Below are 20,206 nucleotides of genomic sequence, written 5' to 3' on the forward strand. Positions count from 1 at the left end.
CATTGTAATTTTTTAGATTTGATTGATGTACTATCAATGTGTTCTAAAACATCAATATTGTGTTAAAAAAAAAACAAACAAACAAACGAAAAGATTTGTTTGTGCTAGATAAGTTTCAAAGGTAGTCGGATGTATCCGTTATATAAATGTTTATATACATAAATATATATATATATATTTATGGTAGAATGTTTGGATAAAAAATTTTATGTTATTATAAAATTTTGCAGTCACGTTATTTAAAAAAAAAACAATAAGCTAAAAAAAAATGGATTTAATTATTTGTAAATTTTCCTATTTTGTTTTCAATATTAGTTTAATTAATTGTCTGCTTTAATACTTAGTATTTTTCAATGAGAGTTAATATTCATTCCAACTCCATGAGTGAAAACTAGCTATTCCCTAAACATTTTGACCTGAAAGAATATATGGAGTTGAAGCTTTTACAATAATATTCTTGATATTATACATGTTATGGTGGGTGGTGTGAATTATCTTTTTGACTATATTATTATAAAAAATTTAGAAATTTTAAAAAAAATTATATAGATATATTGTTACTTTATATATTATGTGAAAATAAAAATAATAATAAAAACACATCTAATTATATATTATTATATTAAACGAATATATATATATATATATATATATAAATCGGTATATGATTTTGTTTTTAATGAATATGTTAGTATTTGAATATTAAAAGGAATAAAGAATCTAGGTTGTGATTTTTCGATAAATTTTATTACTAAGGGACTAGTAATAAGATAGTGTGGGGATGTGATGAAACTTAAAATTAATAATTTATTATATGTTAAAACCTGTATTTTAAAATTTAAGTTTTATTAAAATTATAAAATTATGTTATTTTAGTATTGTTTGTTTATATTTAATTGTCTTACTAAATATGTTTTATTTTCAGGTTTTCTACGTGTTGGTAAAATAATGATAACTCAAGCTAGAAAATTCAAATGGAGGCGACCCAAACATGTTTGGAATCCTTGAGAAATTATCTACAACTTTGCAGAAGACATGATTGCCTAAAAAGTTCCTTAAGATGACCAAATTGTGCAAATATCAAAAGGAGGACAAATTTACTTTTACTATGACCAGAATATAGTAAAAAAATCATAACTATTTCAATATTTAACCAAATGAGGTGAACCAAGTGGCCAAATTCATCTACAGACAATTTCCCACATGTTTGCCGTTTTGAGCAGAGTCAAATTCAGTGATTAAAGTCGTGGAACAAAGCATTGAAAGAATGGACATGGAATTGAACTTGGAGGAGACAAAGAATACTATTGCAACTACATGGCATTAATAAAAATTTTGACCCTTTCTTTCATTTGACCTATAAATAGAGGCCTTGTGCTAGCTTGAGAATCATTCTATCTCATTGTAAAATATAGTGTGAGTGTGTATCAAAGTTCTAAGTTCCAATATATTTTCTTTTATGTTCTCAACTATGAGTGATATTTTAGTGTTGATCAAAAGTAAGCTTATGGCAATCTAAATCTATTATGTCAAGGTGAAGAGGATGCATTCTTGGTGAAGTAAGATTATTTATATTTGTATACTCTTTCTTTATTTCTTTTCATTTTGCTAACTTATTTTTATTGTAGGTATAAAAATGAATTATTTGTTGTTGTCAATTTACATCAAATGCTTGATACCATTAAAGTGGTTATCTTGATTTGTTGTTTAATTTTGATACAATAAATATTTCATCACTTATTATTATATATATATAGATATATATATATATATATATATTTATATAATAATATCATAATATTTCGTTTAGACGATAGCGTGGCTCTGCCGGTTGTTCTAAATGAAATATTATGATTTAATACTAACATCTAACAATCTAACATTTACTTTATCGCATCTAACTTTTACTTTCTCGCAACTAACTTTTACTTTTCCGCAACTAACATTTACTTTTACTTTATCGCAACTAACTTTTACTTTTCCGCAACTAACATTTACTTTATCGCAACTAACTTATTAAATCAATATATTTCATTTAGGCAATAGCGTGGCTCTGCCGGTTGTTCTAAATGAAAAATAATGATTTAATTTAACATTTACTTTATGCAATTATTTATTTATATAGTCATAATTATAATCATAGGTATTATATATAAAATATCGATTAATTCGGTATTTTCTATAGTGGGAACAATATTAATTTATGTGTGTGTTTAATTTTCTTGGAACTATTATTTATGGTGGTTTCTTTTGTTTTACTTTTAGTTAAATAATATTACATAAACCAAGAATAAATCCTCAAGCCTTGACAAAATTTATAATTTGTAAACTTCATTCTTGCATTTGGTAATCTATAAATTAATAAATTTAAACTCAAAATAACCTCTCTGAGGATCGATCTCGTACTTACAAAATATATTACTTGCAGACAACCTACACTTGGGTGAATTATTATTTAAGTAGTAGCAGCTATGACTTTCGTATCATCGTATTAGGCGATAGATCCATCTACGTGTAACCGTGGTACCCAGCGGCGGGGACATCAGCGACAGTATTATCCATCCACTGAGCCTTGGCCTTATATATCATCGTATTAACGTATTCGTATTAGTCACAATCAACTCCCTTCCTTCAAAAACATGTCATCATATTCATCACTTAATAAAACATGCATATACGTAAATTTTCCTTAAAATCAAGCATGCAACGTATTTTTCATATTTACATAAAAATTTGTATCCATTATGACAAAAAAATTTAAACCATGTAAAATCGTGTTTAGGGCGCTGCCAGGACTAGAAACCTGACCCGGGTGCAAAATGACAATTTTTCCTCTGAAAGCCCTAATTGACCATTTTACCCCTAGACCTCAATTTTTCGACCCGAAGCCAACCAAGCTCCTAAAAAAACCTGAAAACAAAATTATAAGCATTTCATAGAGGAAACCTCGAGCCCTTTCGTAATTATATGATTCGTTTTAAAACTTGGACCGCAGTCCCGGTTTTAACCCGAATCAACACGAAACTTAACCAAATTTTTTTCCAACTTAAACCTTGACTTGAACCTACACAACCAGGCCCTAAACCACTCGTTCCAGACCCCTTAGAACCTATGAACAATACCTAGAAGTTGCTGGAATTTTTCTGCGTACCTACCACAAAACCCTAATTTTACCCTCGCCTCGATTTCTCAACTCTAACCCAAACCGACATGGACCAGCCCCAAGACAACCCTTCCTAGACCACCTCTGGACCCTATTTGACTGATCTAACCCAAATCCTCAGCCCCGTGCATGCCATAAGGAGCAAACGCCCGAGAGCCACCCAAAAAGGCTCCACCCGAGACCAACCTCAACCAATCGCCTTCGATCGGTCCCAAGACCAACACCAGCTGTTCATAGCCCTCTCCCAGCCCTGTCACAGATCCAAGAAGCTCAGCTTCCTAACTGGAATCGATCCATGCACGGCTGCCACACCCTATCCTCTCGATCTAGCCGCACGCATGCTAGCTTCCTCAACACAAGCCGATCGGCCTTCACCTAAACCGACCAAGCCTTGACTCCAGTACTTAAACCTCCTCACTCTCAACATTAACATCTCCTTAGAGACCAAGATGGTAGCCCTTACAGAACCACAAAGAAGAACGTGAGTAATGAGTCAATTGATGCATATTTCATGTCAAACCATTGCACAAACGATGCTATATGATAGACCAACGAATTTTTCATGTATATACATATCCATCAGCATATATATGGTGTAAATGATGAGAAAAAGAGATACATAGCGTGACTTTGCGTATTATTTACGCTCGAAAACTTGAAGATACTCGCGTAGAATGTGCATCGGAGAGGCGGGGAAGAATTTTACTTGAAAGCTTTGGCAGATTTTGGAGATGGCTGCTGTTGTTTTGAGAGAATGGCTGCTAGACAAGTGAAGGGGGCGGTCAAGGGGTGTTAGATAGGTTTAGGGTTTGATTAGGTAGAGTTTAAGTCAAAACATAATAAACTAATGGGCCTTTAATTAAAATTTAAAGGGTTAAAATGGTTTTGAGCCCATTAGGCACTAAAATAAACCCTTCAAGCCCAATAACACTCCCGAAAAATATTTTTTTTAGGTACGTTTTTGAAAATATTGCCCGAGCCCTCAAAAAGTCCCCCGAATCGATAAAATTTACGTACCGGCTAAAAATATAATCCGACGAGTAAAAATACCCAACCAAGACCCATTTTAAAAACTTATACTTAAAAATACCTCATATTAAATAATTAAAATTAATTATTCAATAAAAATAATTTTTCTGAATATCTCCGGTCTCCATTCCTCTTTCGAGCGCGGAAAAAAACTTAAAATCCTAATGCATGAAACTTTAAATAAACCATGAATTAAAACACAAATTCATGAAATAAACATGTATTTCATGCATTAAAACAATTTAATAAAATACAAAAGAAATTTAATAACTTGCATGCATGTGTTTTACGTGGACCTTCAAATTTTCGGGACGTTACAACAACAATGAAAAGTACTGTAATTAATATACATTTCATGATCTTAAAAACATGAAATTAAACATAGCATGTCAAAGGATAACGTGTCCATAACATATCTCATCATATCAGCATATATGTTTTCATTTTCTTTATTTGAATTCAGATCATCAGTTATTACTTTCGTATCTGCTCTAGTCGATGGATCTATCTACGTTAGCCGCGGTACCTTGCGGTGGGGACATCAGCAACAGTATTACCGTCCACTGAGCCTTGGCCCTAAATGTTCGTGTTCGTATTAGTCACAACCAACTCCATACCTTCAAAAACATGTCATCGTATTCGTCACTTATAAAAATCATGCATATACGTAAATTTTCTTCAAACCAAGCATGCAACATATTTTACGTATTTTAATAAAAATTCATGTTCATAATCTTATATACATTTTAAACATGCAATTTTAGTGTTCAGAGCACTATTAGGACCGTTAACTCAACCCGGATACAAAATGACCATTTTGCCCCTTGAAACCTTAATTAACTATTTTACCACTGGACCTCAAAATTTCGACCCGAAGCCAACCAAACTCCGTAAAACACCTCAAAACATATGTTTATAATTATTTCATAGATGTAACCTTGATCCCGTTCCGTAATTTATAAGATTCATTTTAAAAATTGGACCGGGTTTCAGGTTTTAACTCGAATCAATCCGAAACTTAACCATATTTTCCCAAATTTTAACCACAACTTAATCGCACCCTACAGGACCCTAAACAACCTAAATCAGACCAATTAAGACCCTCATAAGATGCTGAAACCTTGCTGGAATTTTCTGTGTGTTACAACCTACAAACCCTAATGCACTAAACCCTCAAACTTTTGACTCTAGGCAACCAGCCTTGAACCAATGTTCCCGAGGACCAAAATCAAGCCGTGGGCACCCTACTGGACCTGCCCTACCCACGCCTTCTGCCCATGCACTCAACTATGCATGAAACACTCGAGAACAAGCCACACCTACCCTACTCGACTTTTTGCACCTCAATCCACTCCTAGGCCGTGACTAGCCGCGGTTGAGCCACCTTGGACCACGACTCAGACCCCTTAGGGTCTGCACCGTGGCTTGGTTCAACTCCCCTACAGCCGGTCCCTTTCCCCAAAGCCCGATCTAACCCATGCAGCAATAATAATCCCTAGGCCTGATCGGCTATCACCAAGGCTCAACCAATTCTCGACTCCAGCCCCTTGATTACTTAGCCCCTCGACGTGGACAGCCCTTTAACACCTTTCCCTAGTAGCCCCTTGCACAATAACCATGAAATAATCCACATATCCATGCAATAATCATGCATTTAATGTTTTAAAGTAATTAAACACATATTTTAGTAAAACCCTAGATTGCATGAAGTTAGGTTACGTAGTTCAAATTTTCCAGACCTTACAATTCTCCCCCACCCCTCTTATATAGAGTTTTGTCCTAAAATTTAAAACGTACCGAATAACTCTGGGTAAGACTCCTCATCTCGGTCTCGGTCTCCCAAGTAGCCTCATCCTCGTAATGATTCAGCCACTTGACCTTGGCCATTTTGATCACCTTGTTCCAGAGCCTCCTCTACTGTCTATCCAATATCTGAGTGGGTCTCTCCTCGAAAGACATGTTCGACATGTATTTCCATAGCATCGAGATGTGAAACACATTATGAACTCCTTCCAGATTCGGCGATAATGAAACTCTGTAAGCTAGTGTCCCAACTCTCTCTAGGATCTCGAATGGTCCTATGATTCTAGGACTGAGTTTGCCCTACTTTTTGAATCTCACCAAACCCTTCATCGGTGCAACCTTCACGAATATATGATCGCCCACTGCAAACTCTAGATCCATTCGTCGCTGATTTGAATAACTCTTCTGTCGGCTCTGAGCGATTGTAATCCTGTCCCAAATATTAGCCACTAACGCTACAGTCTGTCTGACAATGTCTGCCCCCAACTCTGCTCTCTCTCCTACCTCATTCTAATAAACCGGTGACATACAATTCTTCCCATAAAGTGCCTCATATTATCCATACCAATAGATGCCTAGTAATTGTTGTTGTACGTGAACTCCACCAGAGGTAACTTCGTCTCCCAGCTGTCCTGAAGTCGATTATGCGAGTTTTAAGTAGGTCCTCCAAAATCTGAATCATTCTCTCATACTGACAGTCGGTATGTGGATGAAAAGCTGTACTGAATAGCAACTTGGTACCCAATGCCTGATGTAGACTCTTCCATAATGGAGACGTGAATCTCAGGTCCCTGTCTGACACTATGGAAACTTGAATCCCATGTAGTATGTGTAAGGTCTTGGAAATTTAATTTACGTAACCTGAATACATGCAATATAGGATTTAATTTAAATTATGTGTTTATTTATTTTTATGCATTTAATGCACAATTATTGCATGAATAGGATTTATTTCACGATTATTTTAAAAGTTCATGCATTAGGGTTTCTAGATGCATTTCGCGCTCGATCGAGGAACGGAGACCAGTGAATTATCAGGAAAATTATTTTATTATAGGTTTAATTTTTATTAATTAATACAAGGTGTTTTAAATGTATTTTTCAAGAAATAGGCTTTGTTGGTTATTTTTACCCGCCAAAGCATATTTTTAATCGGTACGCAAATTTTATCGAAATGGAGGACTTTTGAGGGCTCGGGTTGGATAGTGCGAAGGCTATGGGTGGTGCAGCCGTACATGGTTCGATCTTGGCCAAGAATCTGACCCCTTTGGGTCCATAACAAGGCTGGGAGAGAGCGGTGAGCTGCTGGTCTTTGTTCAATAGGCGATCAAAGGGATAGGTTGAGAATGGTTCGGTTGGTTTGTTGAAGGGCTTCGGGGATATCGCATGTGGTTAGTTGTTTGGGCAGTAGGGTCAGCTAAGATATTTGAAGTAGGGTCCTTTGAGCTCAGTCGTGGTTCTAGGATAACTGGATAGGTGCTGGACACGTTGGCTTTTAACTAGAGTCGATAAAACCGCGACTTGGTGGCATTAGGGTTCGAACTTGACACGTGCTGGAAATTCCAGTAGCTTGTGGCCTCGTTTTCGGGGGTCTTAAGGGGTTGGAACGTTAGGTTTAGAGGCTGGTAAGAGGTATTTAGGCATGCTTTAAGTTTGGTTTAATTTTGTTTTGTTCGGGTCGATTCGGGTTAAAACCAGGACCCCAATCTAAGTTTTAAAACGAATCAGGTAAGTTTCATAATGGGCTCGAGTTTACGTCTAAGAAGTAATTTTAATTATGTTTTGGAATGTTTTAAGGAGTTTGGTACGCTTCGGGTCGAAATTTAGAGGTCTAAAGGTAAAACGGTCATTTTGTGTTTCCAGGGGCAAATTGGTCATTTTGCAACCGGGGTCAATTTTTGTCCTGGCAGCGCCTTGAGCACAAATTTATCATTTTTTAAAATGCTTATGCATCATATATATGATTTTTACGTAATGATGAAAAATACGTTGCATGCTTAGTTTTAAGGAAAATTTATGTATACGCATGTTTTTATTAAGTGACGAACATGATGACACGTCTTGAAGGATGGGAGTTAGTTGTGACTAACACGATTATATGAGATATTATGAGTTGAGGCCAAGGCTCAGTGAACATGTAATGTTGTAGCTGATGTCCCCGACGCTGGGTACCGCAGTTATATTAGATAGATCAATCGAATAGAGCTGATACGATAGATCTGATATAAAACTCACAACTAATGAACTAAATTCAATTAAAAGAAAATGTATATGTATATGATGATATGATGAGACATGTTTTTGACTGCTTATGATTTCAAACGACACGTTTACGTTCATGCTTTTAAGTTCATGAAATGTATGTTGAATACGGTATTTTTCACTGATGTGTGCTATGTATATATATTTGATATTAACAGTGCAGGTGTGTTGAATCTTTAAACTCACTAGGCATGTGCTACTACTTAAATAATAATTCACCCAAGTGTAGGTTGTCTGCAAGTAATATATTTCGTAAGTACGAGATCGATCCTCAGAGAGGTTATTTTAAGTTTAAATTTATTAATTTATAGATTACCAAATGCAAGAATGAAGTTTACAAATTATAAATTTTGTCAAGACTTGAGGATTTATTCTTGGTTTATGTAATATTGTTTAACTAAAAGTAAAACAAAAGAAACCACCATAAATAATGGTTCCAAGAAAATTAAACACACACATAATATAATATAGTTCCCACTATAGAAAATACTGAATTAACCGATATTTGGTACCTATGATTATAATTATAACTATATAAATAAATAATTGCATAAAGTAAATGTTAAATTAAATCATTATATTTCATTTAGAACAACCGACAGAGCCACACTATTGCCTAAATGAAATATATTGATTTAATAAGTTAGTTGCCGTAAAGTAAAAGTTAGTTGCGATAAAGTAAATGTTAGTTGCGGAAAAGTAAAAGTTAGTTACGAGAAAGTAAAAGTTAGATGCGAAAAATAAAAGTTAATTGCGATAAAGTAAATGCTAGATTGTTAGATGTTAGTATTAAATCATAATATTTCATTTAGAACAACCGGCAGAGCCACGCTATCGTCTAAATGAAATATTATGATATTATTATATAAATATATATATTTATATATATATATAAAATAAGTGATGAAATATTTATTGTATCAAAATTAAACAACAAATCAAGATAACCACTTTAATGGTATCAAGCATTTGATGTAAATTGATAACAACAATAATTCATTTTTATACCTACAATAAAAATAAGTTAGCTAAATGAAAAGAAATAAAGAAGGAATATACAAAATATAAACAATCTTATTTCATCAAGAATGCATCCTCTTCACCTTGACATAATAGATTTAGCTTGCCATAAGCTTACTTTTGATCAACACTAAAATATCACTCATAGTTGAGAACATGAAAGAAAATATATTGGAATTTAGAACTTTGATACACACTCACACTATATTTTACAATGAAATAGAATGATTCTCAAGCTAGCACAAGGCCTTTATTTATAGGCCAAATGAGAGAAAGGGTCAAAATTTTTATTAATGCCATGTAGTTGCAATAGTATTCTTTGTCTCCTCTAAGTTCAATTCCATGTCCCTTCTTTCAATGCTTTGTTCCACGACTTTAATTACCGAATTTGACTCTGCTCAAAACGGCAAACATGTGGGGAATTGTCTGTAGATGAATTTGGCCACTTGGTTCACCTCATTTGGTTAAATATTGAATAGTTATGATTTTTTTACTATATGCTGGTCATAGTAAAAGTAAATTTGTCCTCCTTTTGATATTTGCACAATTTGATCATCTTAAGGAACTTTTTAGGCAATCATGTCTTCTGCAAAGTTGTAGATAATTTCTCAAGGATTCCAAACATGTATGAGTCACCTCCATTTGAATTTTCTAGCTTGAGTTATCATTATTTTACCAACACGTAGAAAACCTGAAAATAAAACATATTAGTAAGACAATTAAATATAAACAAACAATACTAAAATAACATAATTTTATAATTTTAATGAAACTTAAATTTTAAAATACAGGTTTTAACATATAATAAATTATTAATTTTAAGTTTCATCACACCCCCACACTATCTTATTACTAGTCCCTTAGTAATAAACTTTATCGGAAAATCACAGCCTAGATTCTTTATTCCTTTTATATATTCAAATACAAACATATTCATTTAAAACAAAATCATATACCGATTTATATATATATATATATATTTTTTTGTTTAATATAATAATATATAATTAGATGTGTTTTTATTATTATTCTTATTTTCACATAATATATAAAGTAACAATATATATATATATAATTTTTTTTAAATTTATAAATTTTTTATAATAATATAGTCAAAAAGATAATTCACACAACCCATTATAATATGTATAATATCAAGAATATTATTGTAAAAGCCTCAACTCAATAAATTCTTTCAGGTCAAAATGTTTAAGGAATAGCTAGTTTTCACTCATGGAGTTGGAATGTATATTAACTCTCATTGAAAAAGGCTAAGTATTAAAGCAGACAATTAATTAAACTAATATTGAAAACAAAATAGAAAAATTTACAAAGAATAAAATCCCCATTTTTTCTTTTTTTTATTGTTTTTTTTAAATAACGTGACTGCAAAATTTTACAAAAACATAAAATTTTTTATCCAAACATTCTACCATAAATATATATATATATATATGTATGTATATATATAAACATTTATATAACTGGATACATCCGACTACCTGTGAAACTTATCTAGCACAAACAAATCTTTTTGTTTGTTTGTTTTTTTTTTTTTTTAACACAATATTGATGTTTTTAGAATACATTGATAGTACATCAATCAAATGTAAAAAAAATTACAATGAATAAAGTATTTTGCAGTCCGTTATATATTTAATTTTTTTTTTGCTAATAAATATTTTTTTAGGGGAGTTATATTCTTGTAATTAACCATTTTTTAATAATCAATAAAAGTTTATTAATTGTTTTCTCATTTTTCACCACTCACTCACAAAAGATGTGTGAGTATATATTATACTTTTACAAAAGAATTCTTTCAATTATACATGTTAACAATCATACAAACCATATCTTTTAACTATATTCTCATAAAAATTTTAGAAATTATTTTATTTGAAAACACACACAATTATATATATATATATATATATATATATGAACACATCTATTATATATTTTATATTAATTGATCAAAATATATATATAAATTGGTACATATGAAAAACTAATTTTTCTTTTAGTTTGTATTTTGAATATAATGAATATTAAAATCTAGTGTATTGTGATTTTCCAATAATTATTAACTAATGCATCTCAGGTACATTTTACTGACACCTTACTCGACATTGAACTAAAAATTATTATTATTATTACTATATATAAGTATATATTTTAATTTTTATATAAAAAAACTAAGAGGAGAAGAAGAAGAAATTATTCATACCTTAAAGAAAAACATTAAAGCATACCGTTGAATCACAAGTTTAGCATCACATGAATTTTTTTTTCTTACTTTTGGATATTGGCCAATTAAGTTGAGATAAGGATGGACCTGGTTCATGACTAAATCCTTGCAGTAAATCAATAAGTTCACCTTCACTTGTAGCAGAAACTAACATCCTTCGCGAAGCTAATGAAATAAATCCTTGTTCCACAACATCATCAAGAAACGATAACAGTTTATCATAATAATTGTTAACATTTAACAAACCAATTGGCTTATTGTGGATATTTAATTGTGCCCAACAAACAGTATGAAATATTTCTTCCAAAGTACCGAAACCTCCTGGCAAAGCAATGAAAGCATCTGAATGTTCAATCATTTGAGTAATTCGTTCATACATGTTGTCCACTTTCATTTCTTCTCCTATTGTTGGTCCTGTAAGATTGGCTAAGGTAATCGAAATAATGCCTAAAACTTCACTTCCACCTGCATGCGCAGCTTTTGCAACTTTTCTCATGAGGCCAACTTCACCACCACCATATACCAAATGAATCTTTTTTTTAGCAAGTGTTATTCCAAGATTTTCTGCTACTTCTTCATAAATTGAATCTTTTCCTGCACTAGATCCACAAAATACACAAATATTTTTTATTTTAATTACCGTGGACGTTGACATGTTGAGAAATATGTTTTTTGTAATTGTTAGATCACAGCATATGAATTTATAAGCGTAACATGCCAAAAGTCAATATTGAACAGGAAATTATTATTATTAAAAGAAAATAAAAATGACAAAATTAAAACAAATATATACAGCGTAGTTGTGATTGTGGCTCACATCTTCCTCTGATTTTACGTTCAGTAACGGCTTCAACGCCTTCTATGAGTCGAGGATATGCTTCCCATCCAATTTTCTTATAAATTGGCAAACATGGTCTTTTAACGTCAGATTCCCAAGACGAAATTGTGTATATATATTTACTTATATAAATAGATATGCGTTACTACAGTAGGATCTTTGTAAGACTGATTCCACCGTCCATATTGATATTCCTCCTGTTGAAATTGCCACCATAGTTTAAGAAGTTCATTTTGCACATACCCACTAGAATGCGTATCAAGAACCTCTAGAAAATTATCCAAAGGGTCTTTACTCAGACCAATCTTGATGAATAAAATTTTATCTTCTCTATTCATTGATGTCATTCCAACATTTTTGCATTTTCCCTTACAAGTCCACCTTGCACATTTATGACATCCACCTATACGTTTAGCTCTTTGCTTTTTGGCATATGTGCTTTTACCAAATCCTGGCATATGTCTTATTATTAATTCACTTGCTTCCCCAACCAATCGGACTTTTGCTTCAATTATCAAACGGACATCATTCGGTATGCCATATGACATCATCAACCTTAGCCGCTCACATCTAGCTTTATAAATTTTTTTCAACGCATTATCAGGTAAACAAGCAAAGTATTTACGAAGATTCATAATACACGCATCCATATTATTATTATTATTATATATTTCAATTATTTTGGGAAAACTGAAGAAACCGACTTAAACAGTCACGGATTACCGTTATCCGCCACTTAACCGGGAAATGAACTAGAATCTGCAAAACAAAATGAAAATATCAAACAACTATTGTGGATCATATAAAGGCATAAACTCATTATTAAGAATTTCATTTTCTATAAAAGGCTTAAGTCTTTGCCCATTAACTTTAAACACGTCATTATTTTTAGGATCTTTAATATCAACAGCACCATGAGGATAAACAAATTTGACTATAAATGGTCCTGACCACCTCGATCTTAGTTTACCTGAAAATAAATGCAAACGAGAATTATAAAGCAAAACTTTTTGTCCAATTTCAAATGACTTTCTCATAATATTTTTATCATGAAAGGCTTTAGTTTTATCTTTATAAATCTTTGAATTTTCATATGCATCATTTCTTAATTCTTCAAGTTCATTTATTTGCAATTTTCTTAATTTAGATGCATCATCTAAATTAATATTAAATGATTTAATTGTCTAATAAGCTTTATGTTCAAGTTCAACCGGTAAATGACAATGCTTACTAAAACCTAACCTATATGGTAACATCCCTAATGATATTTTAAATGCAGTTCTATATGTCCATAATGCATCAGTTAATTTTAAAGACCAATCTTTTCGATTTGGATTAACTGTTTTTTCTAAAATTTGTTTTATTTCTCTATTTGCAAGTTCAACTTGACCATTACTTTGAGGATGATATGGGGTAGAAACTTTATGTGTAATGCCATATTTTCTTAACAAAGAAGAAAATGATTTATTTATAAAATGACTTCCCCCATCACTAATTATTGCTCTAGGTATTCCAAATCGGCTACAAATATTTTCTTTTAAAAATTTTATAACAACTTTATGATCATTAGTTCTACATGCAATTGCTTCAATCCATTTTGAAACATAATCAACTAGCGACTAAAATGTACGTATATCCAAAAGATAATGAAAATGGACCCATAAAATCTATCCCCAACTATCAAATATTTCAATAATTATGATTGGATTTAAAGGCATCATGTTTCGTTTTGAAATTGATTCCATCTTCTGACAGTTTTCACAAGATTTGCAAAATAAATGCGTATCTTTGAATAAAGACGGCCAATAAAATCCACATTGTAAGATTTTTGTAGCTGTTTTATTGGATGAAAAATGACCTCCACATGCTTCTGAATGACAAAATTTAATAACATTACTTACTTCATTGTCGGGTATGCATCGTCGAAAAATTTGGTCAGGACAATACTTAAATAAGTAAGGATCATCCCAATAAAATTTTTTAACTTCTATCAAGAATTTATTCTTATCCTGTGATTTTCAATGAGAAGGCATTTTATTTGTCACAAGAAAATTTACAATGTTAGCAGACCAGGGCATAATAGTAGCATAAAACAACTAATCATCTGGAAAATTTTCATTTATTGGTATTTCATTATGAGATGATTCAGTCATTATTCTAGATAAATGATCGGCTACAACAATTTTTTTTCCTTTTTTATTTTTAATTATAATATCAAATTCTTGTAACAATAAAATCCACCGTATTAATCTTGGCTTAGTATCTTGTTTATTTGATAAATATTTTATGGCAGAATGATCGGTGTAAACAATAGTAGTAGAACCAATTAAATAAGATCGAAACTTATCTAATGCAAATACTACTGAAAGTAATTCTTTTTCAGTAGTTGAATAATTTATTTGGGCACTATTTAAGGTTCTACTAGCATAATAGATTGCATAAGGTTTTCCTTCTTTTCTTTGTCCTAACACAGCTCCTATAGCATAATCACTTGCATCACACATTAATTCAAATGGTAAAGACCAATCTGGAGGTTGTAAAATAGGTGATGTAACTAAAAGATTAATAATTTTTTTAAAAGCATTTTCACATTTCTGAGTCCATTCAAATTGTGTATCTTTTGTTAAAAGATTTGAAATTAGTTTAGATATTATGCTGAAATTTATTATAAACCTTCTATAAAATCCTGCATGACCCAAGAATGATCGAACTTCTTTGACCGTTTTTGGTGATGTTAAATTAGCAATAACATCAACTTTGGCTTTATCAACTTCAATTCCTTATTCAGATATCACATGTCCTAAAACAATCCCAGATTTAACCATATAATGACAATATTCCCAATTTAAAATAAGATTTTTTTCTTCACATCTTTTTAATACTTCATCTAGATTTTTAAGACAATTTTCAAATGAGTTTCCAAAAACAGTTATATCATCCATAAAAACTTCTACATATTCTTCAATCATATCACTGAAAATACTTAACATGCATTTTTGAAAAGTAGCCGGAGCATTACATAAACCAAATGGCATTCTTTTAAATGCAAAAGTTCCGAAAGGACAAGTAAAAGTAGTTTTTCCTTGATCTTCTAATGATATAGGTATTTGATAATACCCCGAATACTCATCAAGAAAACAGTAATAAGAATTTCCTGCTACTTTTTCTAGAATTTGATCTAAAAATGATAGTGGGAAATGATCTTTTCTAGTTAGATCATTTAATTTTCTATAATCAATACACATACGCCAACTAGATGGAATCCTAGCTTGTAATAACTCTCCCTTTTCATTTTTTATAAAAGTGATGCCGGACTTTTTAGGTACTACTTGTGTTGAACTTACCCATTTACTATCTGAAATTGGATAGATAATTCTAGCGTCTAATAGTTTTAATACTTCATTCTTAACAACTTCCTTCATATGTGGATTTAACCTTCTTTGTGGTTGTTGATATGTTTTAGCATTTTCTTCCAAGTGAATTTTATGTGTACAAATTAAAGGATTCATACCTTTTATATCTTTCAAAGTCCATCCAATTGCATTTTTATATTTTTTAAGTAATTTAATCAAATCTTCTTCTTGATTTGGCAAAAGAGTGGAAGAAATTACAACATGAAATGTTTTATTTTCAGCAAGAAATACATATTTCAATTCTAATGGTAAAACTTTTAATTCAAGTTTTGTATTATCATCTTCTTTAAAATTATTTTTAGACTCAAAACTTTCTATTGAAAAACTTCAGATTGTTGATTTAGGTTTTCTTCTTGTATATTTTCTTCCACAATTGTTTCAATTTCATTATCATATTCATTTTCATTAATACTTGGTTGTTTACATAAATTGAACACATTAAGTTCTAGAGTCATATTTCCAAAAGACAATTTCATTATTCCATTTCGACAATTAATTAAAGCATTTGAAGTTGCTAGAAATGGTCGTCCCAATATTACTGGAATTTCATTATGTACTTCTATTGGTTGTGTATCCAAAACAATAAAATCTACAGGATGTATGAATTTATCAACTTGAACCAACACATCTTCTACAATATCTCTAGGTATTTTGATTGACCTATCCGCCAGTAAGAGAGTAACAGAAGTGGGTTTTAATTCTCCGAAATTAAGTTTTTCATAAACTGAATAAGGAAGTAAATTCACACTTGCTCCCAAATCCAACAAAGCTTTTTTAATTTTATTTTCTCCAATAATACATGAAATTGTTGGACAACCAGGATCTTTATATTTTAAACTAGAATTATTTTGAAGAATAGAACTTACTTGTTCAGCCAATAATGCTTTTTTCTTCACATGCAATTTTCTCTTTACAGTACATAAGTCTTTTAAAAATTTTGCATAAGAAGGTAGTTGTTTAATAGCATCTAATAATGGAATATTTATCTTCACTTGTTTAAAAACTTCATAGATATCAGAATCACTTTTTTGTTTTTTATGATTTGTTAATGCATGAGGAAATGGTGGAGGTTTATTTGACTTATTTACTATTTCAGATGATTTATCATTCACCATATTATTCTTAAAATTTAAGGTATCATCATTCTCAAAAGTATCAGGATTATCATCCTTACTCTTTGATTTTAAATGATCCTTGTTTTCATTACTATATGGATCATTAACTATTTTACCACTTCTAAGGGTAATAACTGATTTTATTTGATCAATTTTTTCATTTTTTAATTCTTGATTTTAATTTTTAGGATTAGGTTGAGGTTGAGATGGAAATTTTCCTTTTTCATGAATATTAAGTGCAGATGCAAATTTTGCAAGAGTTTCTTTCAAATCACTCATAGATTGGCTGTTTTGAATATTGATAGACTCTTCCTTCTGGATCAATGCATGAATTACATTTTCAAAGTTTTTTCTTGGATGTGTAACATAAGGAATATAACCTTGATGATTTTGGTTATTTTGAAAATATTGTTGTGACGGTTGTGCATTATTATCATTCCTCCAACTAAAATTAGGATGATTTTTCCATCCAGGATTATATGATTGTGAAAAAGGATCTAGTATTGGTTTTATATAATTGTTAACATAATTTGCTTGTTCATGGAGACATTCTTTAAATGAAGCTAATGTTGGACAATCTTTTGTAGCATGATCATGTGTATCACATATATGACAAACAATTTCTTGAATATTTTTAATTGACCACCCTTTTTCATTTCTAATGACTCAATTTTTCTTGCTAAAGATGCAAGTTTAGCTTGAATATCTATATCATCTTTAAGATTATAGATACCACCCCCATTTGTTGAATTATTGTTTTTAGTTGTTGGTGGTTCTATTGTGCCTATATTATCCCAATTTTGAGCATTTTCTGCTAATGAATCCAAATATTCCATAGCTTCATTTGGGTTTTTATCTTCAAAATTTCCATTACACATGAATTCTATCATTTGCCTATCTTTAGGTATTAGACCATCATAAAAGTGAGAAACTATTCTCCATGTTTCAAAACCATGATGTGGGCATGTATTAAGTAATTCTTTATATCTATCCCAACATTGATAAAACGTTTCTCCTTGTTTTTGAGAAAAAGTTGTAATTTGTCTTTTAAAAGAGTTTGTTCTATGGGAAGGGAAAAACTTTTTGAGAAATTGTTGTTGCATTTCTTTCCATGATCTTATTGAACTTGATCTTAAATTTTGTAGCCATGTTTTAGCTTTATCTTTTAAAGAAAAAGGGAAAAGCTTTAATCGAACTATATTCATGCTACAATTTTGATCATTATAAGTGTTACAAACTTCCTCAAATTCTCTTAGATGCAAATATGGATTTTCAGAATCTAAGCCATGAAAATTTGGTAAAAGTTGAATAATTTGAGGTTTGAAGTTGAATTTAGATGCATCAGGAGGAAAAACTAAACAAGATGGGGCACTAGTTCTAATAGGGTTCATATGGTGCCTAAGTGTTCTTAATTGATCATGTTCTTGATTATTATTATTATTATTATCATTATCTTGATTATTTGAATTATCATCCATGTTTAAATTATTTTCAGATACTCGAATAAGTCTACCACTTTTTTTTCGACTCCAAATACTCATACAAAAAAACAACACAATACTTATAAATAAAACATAATTAACAAATATAAACGTAATTTATACCTCCACGGCAACGGCGCCAAAAACTTGCTACTACTTAAATAATAATTCACCCAAGTGTAGGTTGTCTGCAAGTAATATATTTCGTAAGTACGAGATCGATCCTCAGAGAGGTTATTTTGAGTTTAAATTTATTAATTTATAGATTACCAAATGCAAGAATGAAGTTTACAAATTATAAATTTTGTCAAGGTTTGAGGATTTATTCTTGGTTTATGTAATATTGTTTAACTAAAAGTAAAACAAAAGAAACCACCATAAATAATGGTTCCAAAAAAATTAAACACACACATAATATAATATAGTTCCCACTATAGAAAATACCGAATTAATCGATATTTTATATATGGTACCTATGATTATAATTATGACTATATAAATAAATAATTGCATAAAGTAAATGTTAAATTAAATCATTATATTTCATTTAGAACAACCGGCAGAGCCACGCTATTGCCTAAATGAAATATATTGATTTAATAAGTTAGTTGCGATAAAGTAAATGTTAGTTGAGGGAAAAGTAAAAGTTAGTTGCGAGAAAGTAAAAGTTAGATGCGATAAAGTAAATGTTAGATTGTTAGATGTTAGTATTAAATCATAATATTTCATTTAGAACAACCGGCAGAGCCACGCTATCGTCTAGATGAAATATTATGATATTATTATATAAATATATATATATATATAAGTGATGAAATATTTATTGTATCAAAATTAAACAACAAATCAATATAACCACTTTAATGGTATCAAGCATTTGATGTAAATTGATAACAACAAATAATTCATTTTTATATCTACAATTAAAATAAGTTAGCAAAATGAAAAGAAATAAAGAAAGAATATACAAAATATAAACAATCTTACTTCACCAAGAATGCATCCTCTTCACCTTGACATAATAGATTTAGCTTGCCATAAGCTTACTTTTGATCAACACTAAAATATCACTCATAGTTAAGAACATGAAAGAAAATATATTGAAACTTAGAACTTTGATACACACTCACACTATATTTACAATGAGATAGAATGATTCTCAAGCTAGCACAAGGCCTTTATTTATAGGCCAAATGAGAGAAAGGGTCAAAATTTTTATTAATGCCATGTAGTTGCAATAGTATTCTTTGTCTCCTCCAAGTTCAATTCCATGTCCCTTCTTTCAATGCTTTGTTCCACGACTTTAGTCATCGAATTTGACTCTGCTCAAAACGGCAAACATGTGGGGAATTGTCTGTAGATGAATTTGGCTACTTGGTTCACCTCATTTGGTTAAATATTGAAATAGTTATGATTTTTTTACTATATGCTGGTCATAGTAAAAGTAAATTTGTCCTCCTTTTGATATTTGCACAATTTGATCATCTTAACGAACTTTTTAGGCAATCATGTCTTCTGCAAAGTTTTAGATAATTTCTCAAGGATTCCAAACATGTTTGAGTCACCTCCTATTTGACTTTTGTAGCTTGAGTTATCATTATTTTACCAACACGTAGAAAACTTGAAAATAAAACATATTTAGTAAGACAATTAAATATAAACAAACAATACTAAAATAACATAATTTCATAATTTTAATGAAACTTAAATTTTAAAATACAGGTTTTAACATATAATAAATTATTAATTTTAAGTTTCATCAATTGCTTCCAAACGTGCAACTTGTGCATATGTCTCATCGTAATCAATTCTTTCTTCTTGCTTATATCCTTGT

General features: G+C 30.8%; 1 non-coding gene across 1 annotated transcript; it reads left to right on the forward strand.

Moving 5' to 3' along the window:
- Positions 1-17,839: 17,839 nt before the first annotated feature.
- On the forward strand, positions 17,840-17,950 carry LOC142541211 (small nucleolar RNA R71). The gene has a single exon (XR_012819277.1). It is a non-coding gene; the product is annotated as a small nucleolar RNA R71 (small nucleolar RNA).
- The last annotated feature ends 2,256 nt before the right edge of the window (positions 17,951-20,206 follow it).

Source organism: Primulina tabacum, chromosome 3 (assembly GCF_025594145.1).
Source record: "Primulina tabacum isolate GXHZ01 chromosome 3, ASM2559414v2, whole genome shotgun sequence".
Lineage (NCBI taxonomy): Eukaryota > Viridiplantae > Streptophyta > Magnoliopsida > Lamiales > Gesneriaceae > Primulina > Primulina tabacum.